The 14256-nt window shown below is 48.8% G+C and overlaps 1 protein-coding gene across 6 annotated transcripts in view; it reads left to right on the forward strand.

Annotated features, from left to right (window-relative positions):
- The first annotated feature begins 6353 nt into the window (after positions 1-6353).
- CHD7 (chromodomain helicase DNA binding protein 7) overlaps positions 6354-14256 on the forward strand; it is a 129713-nt gene continuing 121810 nt past the window's right edge. For 4 of the 6 annotated variants that reach the window (XM_027638449.1, XM_027638455.1, XM_027638454.1 and 1 more), the window contains exons 1-2: positions 6354-6777; positions 8880-8983. The gene's annotated coding sequence lies outside the window, so the exon portion shown is untranslated. Of the gene's footprint in view, positions 6778-7813; positions 7870-8879; positions 8984-14256 lie in introns of those variants that run through there. The other 2 variants (XM_027638451.1, XM_027638453.1) reach the window with 2 other exon arrangements.

Genomic DNA, 14256 nt, shown 5'->3' on the forward strand with positions numbered 1-14256 from the left:
AGAAAACGGTATCATCCTATTAGTTGATCCTCTTTCAGAATAGAAAAAGAATCAGAGAGAAACTGCATTTAAGTTAACTATGTAAGTAAATGGATTTCTTTTTAATTGTTGTTGACTTGCAGTTTTATAAAGAATTTTTAAAAAAACACATGGTTATTAAAAAAAAAGTTACCTAAAAAGTTATAAAACTGAACACATGTAAAGTAGTCTTTACAGCATTTATGGTGTTACAGTTTCAAGAAACAATTTTTAAATGCAAAGTAGCAAAAATAGCAAGTTTTTAAGTATTTTTCAACCATAATATAAATCTGTGTTTGGCCATGAGTTTTACATTGCCTCCCATTTCAAAACAAGCAATGAGAACATCTGTAGGTATATCTGACTGTATACAACAATATTGCACCTGAGTCCTTGCATGTGCAAGCCCAGGAAATAAACATGAGAAATCACTCTTGTTCTCCAGTCCACAGAAGGAACAAGTTTTTCAGTACCTGTTCTGAAAAATCTGTCTGGAAGGCCAGCTGAATGGGAATGTGAACGTCAGTGCCTTGCCTCCTCGGCAGGTGAACTCTGTGACTGCAGTGGCGTCTCCCTCCCACCCTCCCGCCTTCCCTGCCTGCGCGTTGGGAAGTTCCAATGAAATATAGCTGCTGTGGAAAGTCCTGCTCACAGTGAGAAGACGTGACCTCTCGGCAAGTCAGATCCAATTTTACAGGCGGCTCTGAGTCAGGGCGGAGCCCGTGAACTGAACTTTGTATTTAAGAAGGAAGTGAAGTTGGTGGCAGCCTGTGTTGCTAAGCAGATGAGTTGCCGTATTTTTATGTCAGCTGATAGTTTCGGCGGGTGTGTGACTTCATTGTTAGATATGATGCCTTCCATTTATTAGGGACAAAGGTCAGAAATTGTCAGCGCTGCGATAGCTTTGTCTCTCCATATAAGAAGAGGCTCGTTCTGCTGAGCCATCAAAGATGGAAATGGGAGTCCTTAATGCTGCTCGTGCACGTTGAAAACAAAACCGACCGTGAAGCTGTCAGTTCATGTCATGATCCAAGAGCAAACATCCTCAGGAGCAGTGATGATGTGGAGTAGGTCAGTTCTACAGCATTGCTCCATTTTTATAAGAACTCACTACTGTTCCCGATTAAAGGGGTTGCCTGATCTTGTCTCCAGTAGTAATGGGAACCAGGGGCCTGAGGTGAGCAGTCAGTCATTGGCCTGTTAAATCAGAATTTAGGTGGAAAGCCAAGTGATCCTGCCTCATACAACAGTAAACTAAGTGGTGAGTCTATTTGGGAGGGAAAGAGAGTTGTTTATCACCTCTATGCTGCTGGCACGTCCATCTGTGAAGATCATCATGGGTAAGTGGCAGTGCCCGGCTGCATTTCAGGGACACTTGAGGGATAGAGTGCAGGCAGGTTGGGGGCAGCTGCCTACAGCTGTGTGTGCACCCACACAACCCACAGTGACAAGTTAGGGTGTGCTGTTTCAGGCAGCATTTCCACCTATTACCCCCTAAAAGTCTTTGGTTATGTCCTTAAGTTAGCCGAGAGAGAGCTAGATGTTGTTACCCTTGTTCTGAGAGAGACTGCTGTATCAGAACACTTCCTCATAAAAGAATTAACTTTGGGAGTAGTATTAATTCTTGTTATTGTTGGATTCCTGAAGGTGGGGCAACAGGGAATGCTGATGTCCCTCAGAAAGCTTTGCCCCTGTAAGGCCTGGCAAAGGCGAGTGGAATCTGGACATGAACTGCTGGAGCTCTCTGCCCCTCTGCTTCTCTGGTTCAGTTCCACAGTTAAGGAGCTCCCTGCCACAGAAGTGGCTGTTTGGGCCTGTTCCAGCTTTTGTCGCTCTGGCTGGAGTTTCAAAAAAAAACCCCAAACAGAAACCAACCAACTAACACAAGTGTCTACCCTGGCTCACCCTCCGTTCCCTTAGCTTGCTGGTGCCACAGGGTGGCTCCTTGTAGCACTCGTATTTCCAACACTTTTAGCTCTTCAGCTGAAATCGTTAAAGTTGTTCTTTCTGGTATGAGTCTGCTGCTTCCTGGTACTTACCAAAATACACGTGCTTTCAGTATTTCAGTGTGCTGTAGGTTGGTGAATGATCTCTTCTGAAGAAGGGATATTGTTTTCCTTCAGCATGTGGCATATCATTAGCATCTGAGCCCTTTTGGCCACTACACACTGTCAGTCTTGTGGGCTTCCATTGCTGTGTAAATTTTGAGAAACTTTGAGTAAAACTTTCACTTGTGAAAGAAAAAGAAACCATTTGTCTTTTTCACTTCATTTGGCTGAAACAATGTTCAGAGATTAATAAAACATGAGTGTGTGTCAGGGTCGTGTGATTTTGAAGCCACTTCCCAGCAATCATGGGACAAAACACGATGCCTTAGCTTGTCTGAGGCCGTGAAATGGCATCCTGAATACTGAGCCTGGAGTGCTCAGAGGGCAGCTACTCCAAGCACAAGCTTGGGCTCCCAGTGCAGTTTTACATCTCTCCTTGCACAAACAGAAGTAAAAGCAAGGCTGTGAGAGAAGTTATTGTTGAGGTTTGGGTACATCTGTACAGAATTTCCTTGGGAGCTTCAAGTTCCTTCACCAGAGCAAAAAAGCCTTTTAGAAGAAGCCAGCTGGAGGGCATGGCACCAGCACAAGCACTTTCTGTTGGAACTGATGTGTGGTTTGGACCATCACAGTGCTGAGCAGGTGAGGAACCAGATGTGCTTAACAGAGCTGCTCTCCAGCGAGGTGGGCTGCTCTGAGCTCCCTGTGCGCAGCTCTCAGAAGCTCTCAAAGAAGCTCAATGTCTGGACTGGGTTGTCAGGAATGAGGCACAGACTGCTGGTGCCTTGTGGCCCGAAGGCTTCCCTGTGCATGGCTTGTTTGGGGACTCACGACTTCTGAGGTGTCATCTGCCGCCTGCAGAAGTGACAATGTCTAGATCTTAAGATCACATTTCACTGTACCTGGCTGTTAAAACAGATGCTAGTCCTTCAAAGGCTGCTGAATAAGTAACCTGCCTTTGTATTTTCATGTGATGCTAAATCATTTGCATTTTGTAATACTGATGTTTTAAAACAGATTTAAATGCTGCACAGTAATCTCAATGCTGTACTTCTTACGGAGTACATTAATTTATCTCTACGCAATTACGCCTGTCATACACAGTGACTGGCTCAGCTTTGTACAAACTATCCCCACCTTGAAAGTTTACCTAGTTAGGTAAAGTGTAGCAATTCGTTGGGGGTTTGTTGGTACATATACCCTTGCTCCGCAACTGCTGTTGAAATTCTCAGCCATTAATGCAAATTCTCTCTAATCTGCGAGCCAAATGGCTGCCTACATCAGATGGATTACTTCGTCCCAGCACATAAAGGGTTGGGTGGCTAGCTACAAGTGAATTTTCATCCCTGTCATCTCTTGGATATTTTAATAAGCTATTACCAATAAGGTTAATCATGAAGACTGCCATGTTGATGCTTCCTCACTCTCCTACGGAGCTGCCTTGATGGTAACTCATGGAGTTACGTCTTTCTCTTTGGGGACTGGCAGAAGCACAAGTTAAAGTTTCAAAAACTTTTCCTCCATAGCCACTATGCAATGATGTGTATTGTCCATGTCTGATACTACCACTGAGTGTGCATGTGTGTGAACTTGTGCCACACCTGGATGGTGTCCCACTTTGGAGTGGTGAAACCCCTGCAGCACTTTTCCTTACTCTCCATTTCCTGTTCTTGCTGAGGAGTTGGAGGGCAGCTGTAACTCTCCCTGTCCTGTGAAAGTGCTGTTTGCAGATGCTGTTTCTTCTAATGTTTGAAAGCATTGGGAGACTCCCTGCACATTTTTAAGACCCACATAGTAAGCCAGCTGATTTCACAGGCCACGGCCTGAGGGTGATCTATGGGACCCGAGGAGCTGGTTCTGTGCCATCTGCAAGAGGCATGCACTAGAGACTGGAGAATTTTTTTTTCCTTGGGGCAAACGTTTATCTAAGTACCTACCCATGTCCCCCCTCACTGCTGCTGCCATGCTAATATACTTCTTTTTTTCAAAGAAATGCTGCATTTCTTTGGTTGTCTCACCCTGTCACCACAATATTCTTTGAACACTTTTCATGCTTGGCAGCTTTGCGATCTGATTTCTGCTCAACAAGAAACTGAAACAAGTTCTAGAGGGAGCAGTGAGGCTGCTGGCAGTTGGTCTCAGAATGAGTTTCTCTTGCCCCTAAATCTTGGAGAACTTAAATCTTTGAAAGCAAGGGGAGTTCCAGGTGAGTTTACACTACACCAGGGTGCCTGGCTACCAGAACAGAGGTACAGTTAAGTGATATATGCAGAAAAACAGACTTAGGGATAAGTGTTTCTAGGCTGTTTTCTGTCTGATCTATCAACATACTGCAAGAGAAAACTGAAACTGATTACATTTAGTAACTTGGGAGGATACCTCTGTGTAGGTTTTTTGATTTTTTTTCTTATTTTTGCAAATTAAAAATAGAACAATCATCAACTGCGCAAATTTGGTGAAGGTATACTTGGGGCATGTGGTGCTTCAAAGTGGTTTTTTAAATATTATTTCCACTTGCTATTTTTAACTTCACGGAAGACCTCGGTGAAGAACAGGGAATGTATTCTGCTGCACCATCACGTGCTATCAGCTTTTCAACACATTTTTCAGTCAAAAGCATGGGACAGCAACACCTCCCCAGCTGCTGGCCCCTTTCTGAGTGATTGTGCGGGCCCAACTGCACGGGAGCAGGCAATGCCTCTCCAACCACAAACCGTCCCTTCTCCCAAAAGGTGCTTTCCCCCTAAACCCAAGAGAGATTGAGTAGGGCAGAGACAAATGATATGATGTGGAAGAGTGTCATACTTCCTCTGGAGAAGCCTGAAATATTTTTGCAGCTGTAGTGGCCCCCATGGCTGTGGAATTGACACGGACACCTGGACTGAGGGAACCAATGACCCAAGTGCCAGAAAAGCTTTTGACATCCACGTTGTCCGTGTCCGGCTCCCAGCTTACTAACTGTGCGTTAAAAGAGTGTAGAGGAAAAGCTGTGTGAGATCCTATGAAGACGGCTTCTCTCTTTCCCACGGAAGAGGTACGAATGTGAGTGCAACAAACAGCCCCCCCTAATAGGAGTGGCAGGAGCTGGAGGGGGTGAGTGTCTCCCTTCTCGGGAGCATTGCTACAAACAACGATGGTAAAAAGTTATCTCGTCAAATGACTCGCTGAAAATTCCTGTAATGCCTAGTATCTTTACACTGGGTTTACGCTTTAATCTCTTTATACTTTTAAGACGCTTATTTAGTTTCCAGAGTGATGCGGGGAGGACCGCTAAGCGCGCTACTGGTAATCACTTTTAGGTGGGATTTGTCTCATTTGCTTATGGAATGAGTTTGTTTCGGTTTGTACCACGAATTCGAATGCATCGCTTACAAACGCGGCGGCGGCGGCTGTGCCGATGCGGTGCCGGGGGAGCTCGGCCCCGCCGGGACGGGAGCGCTGCCGCGGGCGGGCAGCGCTTAATGGCCGCTTCCCTTTGAAAACCCGACCCGGTCGGGACAAAGTCCACCCTAAACCGCGGTCTCGGGCAATCCTACCCTCGCCCGGCCCCGCCCCGCGCCGGTGGCCGGGATGAGTGCGCGGGCGGGCGGGGGCGCAGTGCCCGCTGCCCGGCCGGGGGCAGGGGCCGGGGCCGGGGCGGGCCGCAGGGGGCCGGGCAGGCTCCCGGAGCGCCTCTCGGTTTCGTTTCGCCGCCGCGGTTGGGAAGTTTGAAGCGCGGCAGTGACACAGTGACACCTCACACAGAACATACACCCGTGGCTTCACTGGGAGTTTCCCAGGACGGGACGCGCCAGGGCGGGCGGGCGGGCGCGGAGCTGACCCCGCGGAGCGGAGCGGCTCCTCTCGCCCCGGTGAGCGGCGGGCGGAGCGGAGCGGAGCGGGGCGGGGGGAGCGCACGGAAGACGCCGTGCCCCGCCGTGCCCCGCGGCAGCGCTGCCTCGGCGGGCGGGCGGGAGACCTGGCGGGGCGCTGCCGGGCCGGGCGGAGGCAGGTTAGTGACCCCCGCCCCTCCTCCTCCCGGGGCGGCGGGGGGGGTTTCCTATTTTTTTTTTCTCTTTTTTTTTTTTCCCCCCCTCTTTTCCTCTTTGCCCCCCCTTCTCTCCTCGTTGCATAAATTATGCCAGGCGGGGCTGTGACGTCGCGGGGGCGGGGCGCGCGGCGGCGCTCGCCCCCGGGGAGGGGGCGGTGTCGGGGGCGCGCCTTGTGGCGGCGGAGGGAGGGAGGGAAGGAGGGAGGGAGGGAGGCGGCGGGGGCGGGCGGGCGCAGGGGGCGGCAGCCGCCTGGCTGGCTGGTGTCGCGCTCGGCTCGGCTCCGGCGGGCGCGCTCGCTCGCTCGGGAACTATCGGATTAAACTTGAATCGAGTGAAATTACACAAAGGAGCGAAGCGGAGCCGGCGGAGACCCCGAAACTACCCGAGACCCGCGCTGACCCTTCCTCTCCCTCCCCTCCCTTCCACCCCTCCTTCGCCCGCCCGCCCCGGTCAGGGATCCCCCTCCTCCCCTCTTAGCCCAGCCCCGGTGAGAGCGAGCAACTCCGTGCGTGTGTGTTGTGTGCGTGTGTGTGTGTGCGAGACCCGCACCCCACCTCGCCCCCCCCCGGCCGGCGGCACCAACTCCGGAGCGTGTCCCCTCCTCCTCCCCGGCCCTTCGGCGGAGGGCAGCGAGGGAGCGAGCGGGGGACACCGGTCCCCGACGGCCACGCACCGGTCCGGTGAGTGACCCCGCACCTCGCTGGGCGCGGAGGGAGGGAGGCTGGGCGGGCGGGCGCTGGCCATGGAGCAGGGGACCCGCGGCAGGTCTCTGTCCCCGGCGGAGCGGAGCGGCGCGGGGGTGCTCGCTGCCGGCGGCGGTCGGGGGGGGGGGGTGGGGGATGCTGAGCCCTGCCGCGGCTCCGGGCGAGGCAGGGCGGGGGGGTGTGTGTGGGGTGTCTCAGCGGGGCACTTCCCCGGGTGTAAATGGCTTTTTGTTGTGCTGCGGCCGGCCGGCAGCCTGCCTCGCCTCGGGGGAGGGGAGGGCACTGGGGAAACAGAGCGCCGGCGCCCCTTCCCTTCTTCTCCCCCTTGTTCCCCCCCGCTCCTCTCCGCAAGTTTGGAGGGTGACTAAAAATCCGGGAAAAGTTGAGCGAAACTGCGCGGCAGGGGCGGCGGGGCCCAGCTTCGGCCGGGATGGCCGCGGGAGCGCTTCCCCCGCTGACCACGCTGACGGCTCCCGGCGGCCGCGGCGGCACAACAAGCACTAACAAAGTGAGGGCGCTTCCCTGCCGCGCACGGCCCGGCCCGACTCGGCCCGGCACCGCCCCGCTCCTCGCTCCGCGCCGGCACATGGGTCGCCGGGGCCGGGCCGCAGCGGGGGCACCCCCAGCAGAGGCCGGGCGGTGGGTGGCGGCGGGCGGCAGGAAGGCGGGCGGGGAGGGAGGAGGAGGAGGAGGAGGAGGGAGGCGGGAGCACGAGGTGCCGCTCCGGCCGCCGGTGCGCGCGGCGGGGGGATCGTCCTGCCCCGGCGGCACCGGGAGGGGGCAGGGGGCGGCCGGCGCTCCCCGGCGGCCGGAGAAGAAAGGGGAGCGGGGGAAGGAGGGAGGGGACGGGAAGGGAGAGCGCTACCCGAGGCAGCCGGAGCGGTGCCGGCGGACGTCGCATAATAGGGGCTTCACCCCGCCGGGCACCTTCGCTCCGCCGGCGCGGGGCCGGGGCGGGCAGGAGGTGCTGCCGCCCTCACCGCGCACATGGGGTCGGGGCCGGGGCGCTCCCCTCGCCGCGCTGCCCCCCGCCCCGTTCCGGGCCATTTTGAGGGTGAGCGGAAAAAGGTGATTTGAGGCCAGAGTGGTCAGGGCGCGGGGCGTGTGGGGGGGGGGGGCGGCCGCGCTCGGTCCGCGGGGTGCGGGGGGGAGCGGAGCGGGGCCGGCGGCGGGCGCTGCGTGCGGGGCGGCGGGGAGCGGGCAGCGCCTGTGCGTGTGCGCGGGTGTGTGTGTGAGAGAGAGCGGTGGCGGGGGGAGGGGGGCAGGGTTGTTAGTGAGTCTCAGGGAGAAGGCGCTGCAGGCAATGAGCAGCCATCATTACGTTGCCTTCATTTATCCCGGTAGCGCTAAATCAGGGGACGCGCTCCCACGCCGGGGGAGCCCCTCCGGGCGCGCCCCGGGGCGGCCGTCGGGGGGGGGGGGGCGGGGGGGGGGGGCGGATCGGGGTGCCGGGACAGGGGAGGGCCATGGGGCACGGGTTGGAAATGGAGCCGGGCTCCCCCCGACACCCCGCTCACGCCCGGGTTTAAAGTAGTTGTTTTTTAAACAGACAATGGACAAAAGGAAAGTAGCGGTGGATGCCCGGGAGCTCCCTGTCCGCTGCGGGGCCGCGCGGCGCCGCGCAACTCTCCCGCACTTACCCACTTTCTGCCTTTGTTTTCGTTTGGGAAGGGGCTGAACGTGCCTCCCCACTACAGAAAAGGGCGATTTTTTTCATTTCCAAGAAGCTTTTTTCTTTTCTTTTCTTTTTTTTTCCTCTTTTTTTTTTTTTTTCCTCCTTTTTTTATTTCCCCAGCCAGTCGGGCTTCCTTCCGCGGGTGTTTGACTCCGGGAATATCCGAATAACCTTGGTGCGATAAGTTTGTTTCTGTGTCGATGTTCGTCTCGATTTTTACTCTCATCAAACCAGATCGCGGGCTGTGTTTATCCTGGAAGATGGCTTTCGGGATAATGTGTTAGCCTTTTTTCTTTTTCTTTTTTTTCCTCTTTTCCTTTTTTCTTTTCTCGTGATATACGGGACTAGTGGAGATACAAACAAACAAGTTGAACAAAAAATGTTTCTGTTCATTTCCTCACAGATCATCCATTCTAACGACGGCAAAAAAATCTTAATGACTATGACCTTAGCAGCATGGGTAGCTGATTTATCCCAATTATAAATCCCGTTAGTTTGCGGTAATGTGTGAGTATCAATATATAATTCATATTAAAAAGCATGATCCGTAATTTTTTTCTTTTTTTCTGGTAGAAGTTGTTGGAAATCCGTTGTTTTCCAATGAGAGTGCTGCATCTGTCGCTTGGAGTGTTTTTGTCTCGCTGTTGCACAACAGAGGCTCTCTAGTCTTTAACCTAAAATGGCAGCTTTAATTTGACTGGGGCCCATTCATTGACAATGATAATAAAAAGGCTGAAAGCTAAATGTAGCTGGATGCTTGGGGCACGTTTGCAGAACACTCTCCTCTCCATTGCTGGGCACTGCTAAGAGAGGAACTTAGAAACTCTCTAGTTTCTATCGTGAAAGTTTCCAATACTTTTTTGTTTCCTCATTAAAAAAAGGAAAAAGAAAAAATTGCATTGCTCAGCATAAACCACATTTTAGACGTCCGGGTTGCTGACAAACTTACCGGTAAGGGGATAGTTAGACAGAGCTCCTTCCAAGAGGGCTGCATTTATAACAACAGTGCAAAAATTCTAGTAATGCCTTTTAAAATAAGATGCAGTCCAGGGGAATATTAACCATTTGTTTCTGAGGTTTGTAACAGGTGATTAGAACAATTACATTCCATGTATTTTCCTATCTCCAGCTACTAAAAGCAAGGAGTATTGCTTGTTTCTTCTTGTTTGGTGTTGTAAATGTTCTCAGGGTTTCACGGAGATCCTTTTGATAATGTGCTATTTTCCTCTAGGATAAAACCACAACTGCTTGGAAGAAGTGATTGTTTTTGCTGAGAGACATAAGTTGAAGTCTGAAACAGTTTTACAAAACAAAATTTTCCCCACTAAAGCACTGGAAAATGCCATAGATTGACACATCCCCTTGTCTTGCCTTTCTTTTAACATGAACTGCTTATTTTCAGTCTCTTTTGAACTTGTTTTTTTTAGTAAGAAATTTATAAAGATCATTATTAAAGCTGTCGCACAGGCTCTTAGAAGAGCATTAAATGCTTGTGATTGCGTGTTTAACTGAATTAGTGATTCACTGATACTAATTGGATAATTGTATTTGACCAAATATCTTACTAAATATTTAACAATGTAATGATATTTCTGTTATTACTTGTAAATCCTGGCTAAGTTATTTAAACAGTGGAAAAAACCTCATATTTGAAACCCCAAATGATTCTATTGCCTCTTCGGTAATGAAGGAAAGTTTTGATCATAGGCAAGGATCACACCATCCTTTTAGGAAAATAACAGGTTTTAAGGAATATCAGTAAAAATGAATTATAGCAGAATACTCTCTGCTGCAATCAAAACTCTGTACAGTGGTGGGAGATTTGAGTTATGACCAATTTTTTTTTTTATATGGTTAATGTAGAAACCTGAAGCCTTGGGTCAAAAGAACACTGTAAAGGCTTCCCAATCCGTGTAGAGGGGTCAGTTAACCTGAGTGTAGCTTTTTTTCCACACAAGTTATTTGCTGTTTTGAACTGAAAAGCTTTTGATGAACATTCACTGTATTTGCCATTAACGCTCAAATAATATTAGGAGTTTTATAAGACGTAAAATGAGTTATTTGCAAGTCAAGGTGAAACAGGCCAATGCTGAAGCTGCAAGCAGTGTGCTGAAGAAGGGGATGGTCTGCTTGGTCCAGGCTTGGCATGGGTGGGTGGGTGTTGTGGTTGGCGGGCCTGTGCTGCCCTGGCAGGTCTGTGCCCCATGGGTGGCAGCTGTGCAGGCAGGACATGGCCTAGGCCCTTCACTGGAGGAGAGCCTGCAGCAAAAGGATACAGCAAAACCTTAAGAAACAAACAAAGCCAGCCCAGGTGTGATATCTGTAAAGGCCTCAGTGATAGGGACTTCTCAAGTTTTCCAAGACTGCTGAAGTGTGGCAGTGAGGCTCTGTGGTTTGCCATATTCATGGCATCCTATAACAGGTGGCTGTTTGGGGTTTTGTTTGTAGCATATGGCATGATAGGTAAAGGTTGTTAAGGTGGGAGGAGGAGGAAAAAGTAACCAGAAAGAAAGAGGGTGGAAATAAACATGTGTTTCCTTGAATCCTGCGCCTTACCTCTATGCTTTATTTCCCACTCATTTTTACATTAATTTTCAGAGGGAAGGCCTTTAGAACCTGATGGTCAGTATTTGCTCTTGTGAATCTGGTGTTATTCAGAGAAATTTGTCTGGCTAGCAGGGGTACAGGCAAACGTGTGACAAGAGGTGTGTGTATCTGACGGTCTTCCTTCCCCCAGTTCCCTTAAATCCTGACTTCCAAACCCTTATGTATTTGCTGTGAACAAATCACTAACTGCTCAGATTTATGAGCTGGTTAACTGATGCCCATAAGTAACATGGGTGATACTTTTATGTTACTTTAATATTCCCTGTATACATGAGAAAATGGCAAATTTTAGTAAATAATTAAACTGTCTTTCTGACAAATGAGTCTTTTGTGTGTAGGTGAGGCTTTAGATTTCACTTTTCCAACAGAAAAGTTATTCTATTAATTTACTGCATCAGTTTAGCTTCATCATTAAGACAGACATCAAATCCATTGTTTCTCATACTTTGTGTTTCCATGAATAGCTTGTTTGTACAAATACAAACCACTGGATTTTAATGGAAGAAAGTCTGAAATATTGTCTACGTTGTAGCAGTGATAAAAAGGCAAAGGGAAACTCCAACTACAATTTATTTTTTACAACTCTTTCAGAGGAGGGAGTGAGGTGCAATATGCAGAAACATCCCATGTTTGTATTAGGGTTCTGACAAGATATTGAAACCTGATGGAAGAGTTTTTCTCCTGATTTTTTTCTACCTGCAGAATCAAATGGTAACTTGCAGTGTTTTGTATCTTACCCAAGATCAGCAGTCATGGAAATACCACATTGTAGTTCCACATTAAAATTCTTCCTTGGAAAACTCCTTGGTTGGAAGGCATGATGCAAAAAATAAAAAGGAAGCTGTGACCTAAAGAACATGCTCCAAGAGCCCAAATATGACAACAAAGCTCTTAAGGGTATTCTTAAGTATACAAAAGCTGATTAGCTCTTAGCTTCCAACATTTTCAAAGATGTAAACATGCACCTAGAAGAAGCCGAGCCAAAACTAAAGATCTTCATGCTGCCATTTGGGTTCTCTGGATGCTGCTCAGGAGCAGTTTCTAAACGTCCTGGTTATTTTGCTGCCGTTACACTACATGGATTCTCCTTAAAAAGAGGGGGGGAGAAAGGAAAGCAGAGATATAACTTAATTTAAACATTTTCTTTTGAAAGTTGTAATTCAATAAAAGTGCTAATTATCAAATAAGATACCGTATTAGTAGAGCTTGTAACACGTTATTTTGAAAGCTTGTTGGCATATGGGAAGTAACCAGAAGCCCTTGCTGGCATGATGTAGGGCTTGCTATTGTAGTGACCTATATAGCTATTTTGGGTGTGGTTTTGCTTGGCTTTCGTGGGAGCTGAGTCCAGCTTTCCTCTGACATAGACAGTTGCTGTGATGAGAGGGCCTTGAGGAGAATGGTGGGGAATAAATAACTTTGGGAATCAATTGTCTGGAAAAAGTCATTGCAGCCAAAATGTTTGCTGTCTTGCTGATGGTTCTGAGGGGAAGATTAAATTCAGCATATATGGCCCTGGTTCTAGAGGTTATTCTGTTCAGGTCTCATTTAAATATGGGCTGGTGATTGTGGCGAGCAGCGCAGCAACTTACCTGCCTGTGATTAGCTGGCATGTGGAGAATTCACATGCTGGCTAGTTTTGGAAGCACTTTATTTTAATGTCTTTGAGCCACTTTTTAAGCTATTCAGTTGAGCTTTATGTTTACTGCTAGAACTTCAACAGGTAGCTGGCTTTAAAATTTTTTCTTTGTGATTTTTGAAAGAAACTGACCACCCCACAGTTTATTTTGATTGCTGTCTACAAAATAGGCATAACTTCTTAAAACATTTTGTGGAAGTATACATCAGATGTACAAAATATGATTTCTTTTGTACAGCAAAGCCAGTCCTGTTCTAAAAACTAAACCTTTTATTTCTCTTTCCTGCCTGCTCCCCCCCTCCAGCTTTCCTATAGATTTTTTTTTTCCTCTTTAGATTGTGCCTTTCCTGTTGAGTTTTTAATCTTCTTTCCAATTCATATTGCTCTCTGTTTGGTTAGCAGAGTTGTGTTTTCTTGCCAGCCCGAGATAATTAGGATATGTTACAAAATAAACACGCGTTTCAACTCCTAATAATGCTGCTTTCTACCCAAAGCATGGAGGATACTTTTGTTGATGTGGGAAAAGCTGGCTGGCTGACTGCACCAAAGCCTGATGAAGTCTCGCATTAGGCTGGATGCTGTCCTGGCAAGGAGATGGTCAGCAGTGGAGAACCAGAGCAGAGGGCTACTGCAGCCTGCCGACAGCTTTCCAAAGGTTCTTCATGACCTCTTGAATAGGAAAGGCCTCTCGTTTCAGGTTTTGTCTTTGTGACAATGACGTTATCCCATCTTTACAGAGCTGTAATGGTTTCTCTTGCTATGTGCAACTGCGTGGGGAGGGTCAAATCCCATGACAGCTTTGAAATGGGCATAGCCACTGTGGGCTATCCCTTGCCAAACAGAAATTTGGGGTATGGGGAGGAGCTCCTGGGGGGATTGTGATGTTTCTGAAGGGAATAGGGACGCTTTGGAGACCAACAGTTATGTGACCACTGGTGCAGCAGATCAGAACATGGAGCAAGTCCAAGGAAGATTTTAATAAAGGCACTTTTGCCCTCGACCTTAAAAAAGGAAACCTGTGGATTTATTTACAGGGTAAACAGGATTTGTTAAATGGGTAGTCTTTAGGTGCGAAAGAATACTGGTTATTCTTTGAGAGAGAATTCAGGGGAAAATTAACTAGAACTGAGAGCTGAGATTTTAGAAGTTTAGACATCAGTAATAGGACAAAACAAGGAGAAAGTCTTCATAGAAAGCATTGAGGTAGTGCTGTTCTGGGAGAAATGTGAAACAACTCTTACATGACAGAAACTGAGAAATTCACTTCAAGTCTTTGGTATTAACTTGGGTGAGCTAATAAGTGGGAAGTCTGAGTTGATGACAGCTTACAAGAAAACATTCTTTGCTTCAAAGAGGATCCATCAATGTAGCTGTTGAGATTGAAGTCCAAAGCTGAAATGCTACTTGGTGAATTATCTTGCAGGAAACTGTGTGGCAGTCTGTACTGTAGAGAATAGCAGTTTAGTATTTCTTCAAGTTGAAGATCAGCAACCAAAAAGGTGATACAACTGACTTCATTTCTAATGCTTGATAG

Source organism: Corapipo altera, unplaced genomic scaffold, assembly GCF_003945725.1.
Source record: "Corapipo altera isolate COAL_440 unplaced genomic scaffold, ASM394572v1 49, whole genome shotgun sequence".
Lineage (NCBI taxonomy): Eukaryota > Metazoa > Chordata > Aves > Passeriformes > Pipridae > Corapipo > Corapipo altera.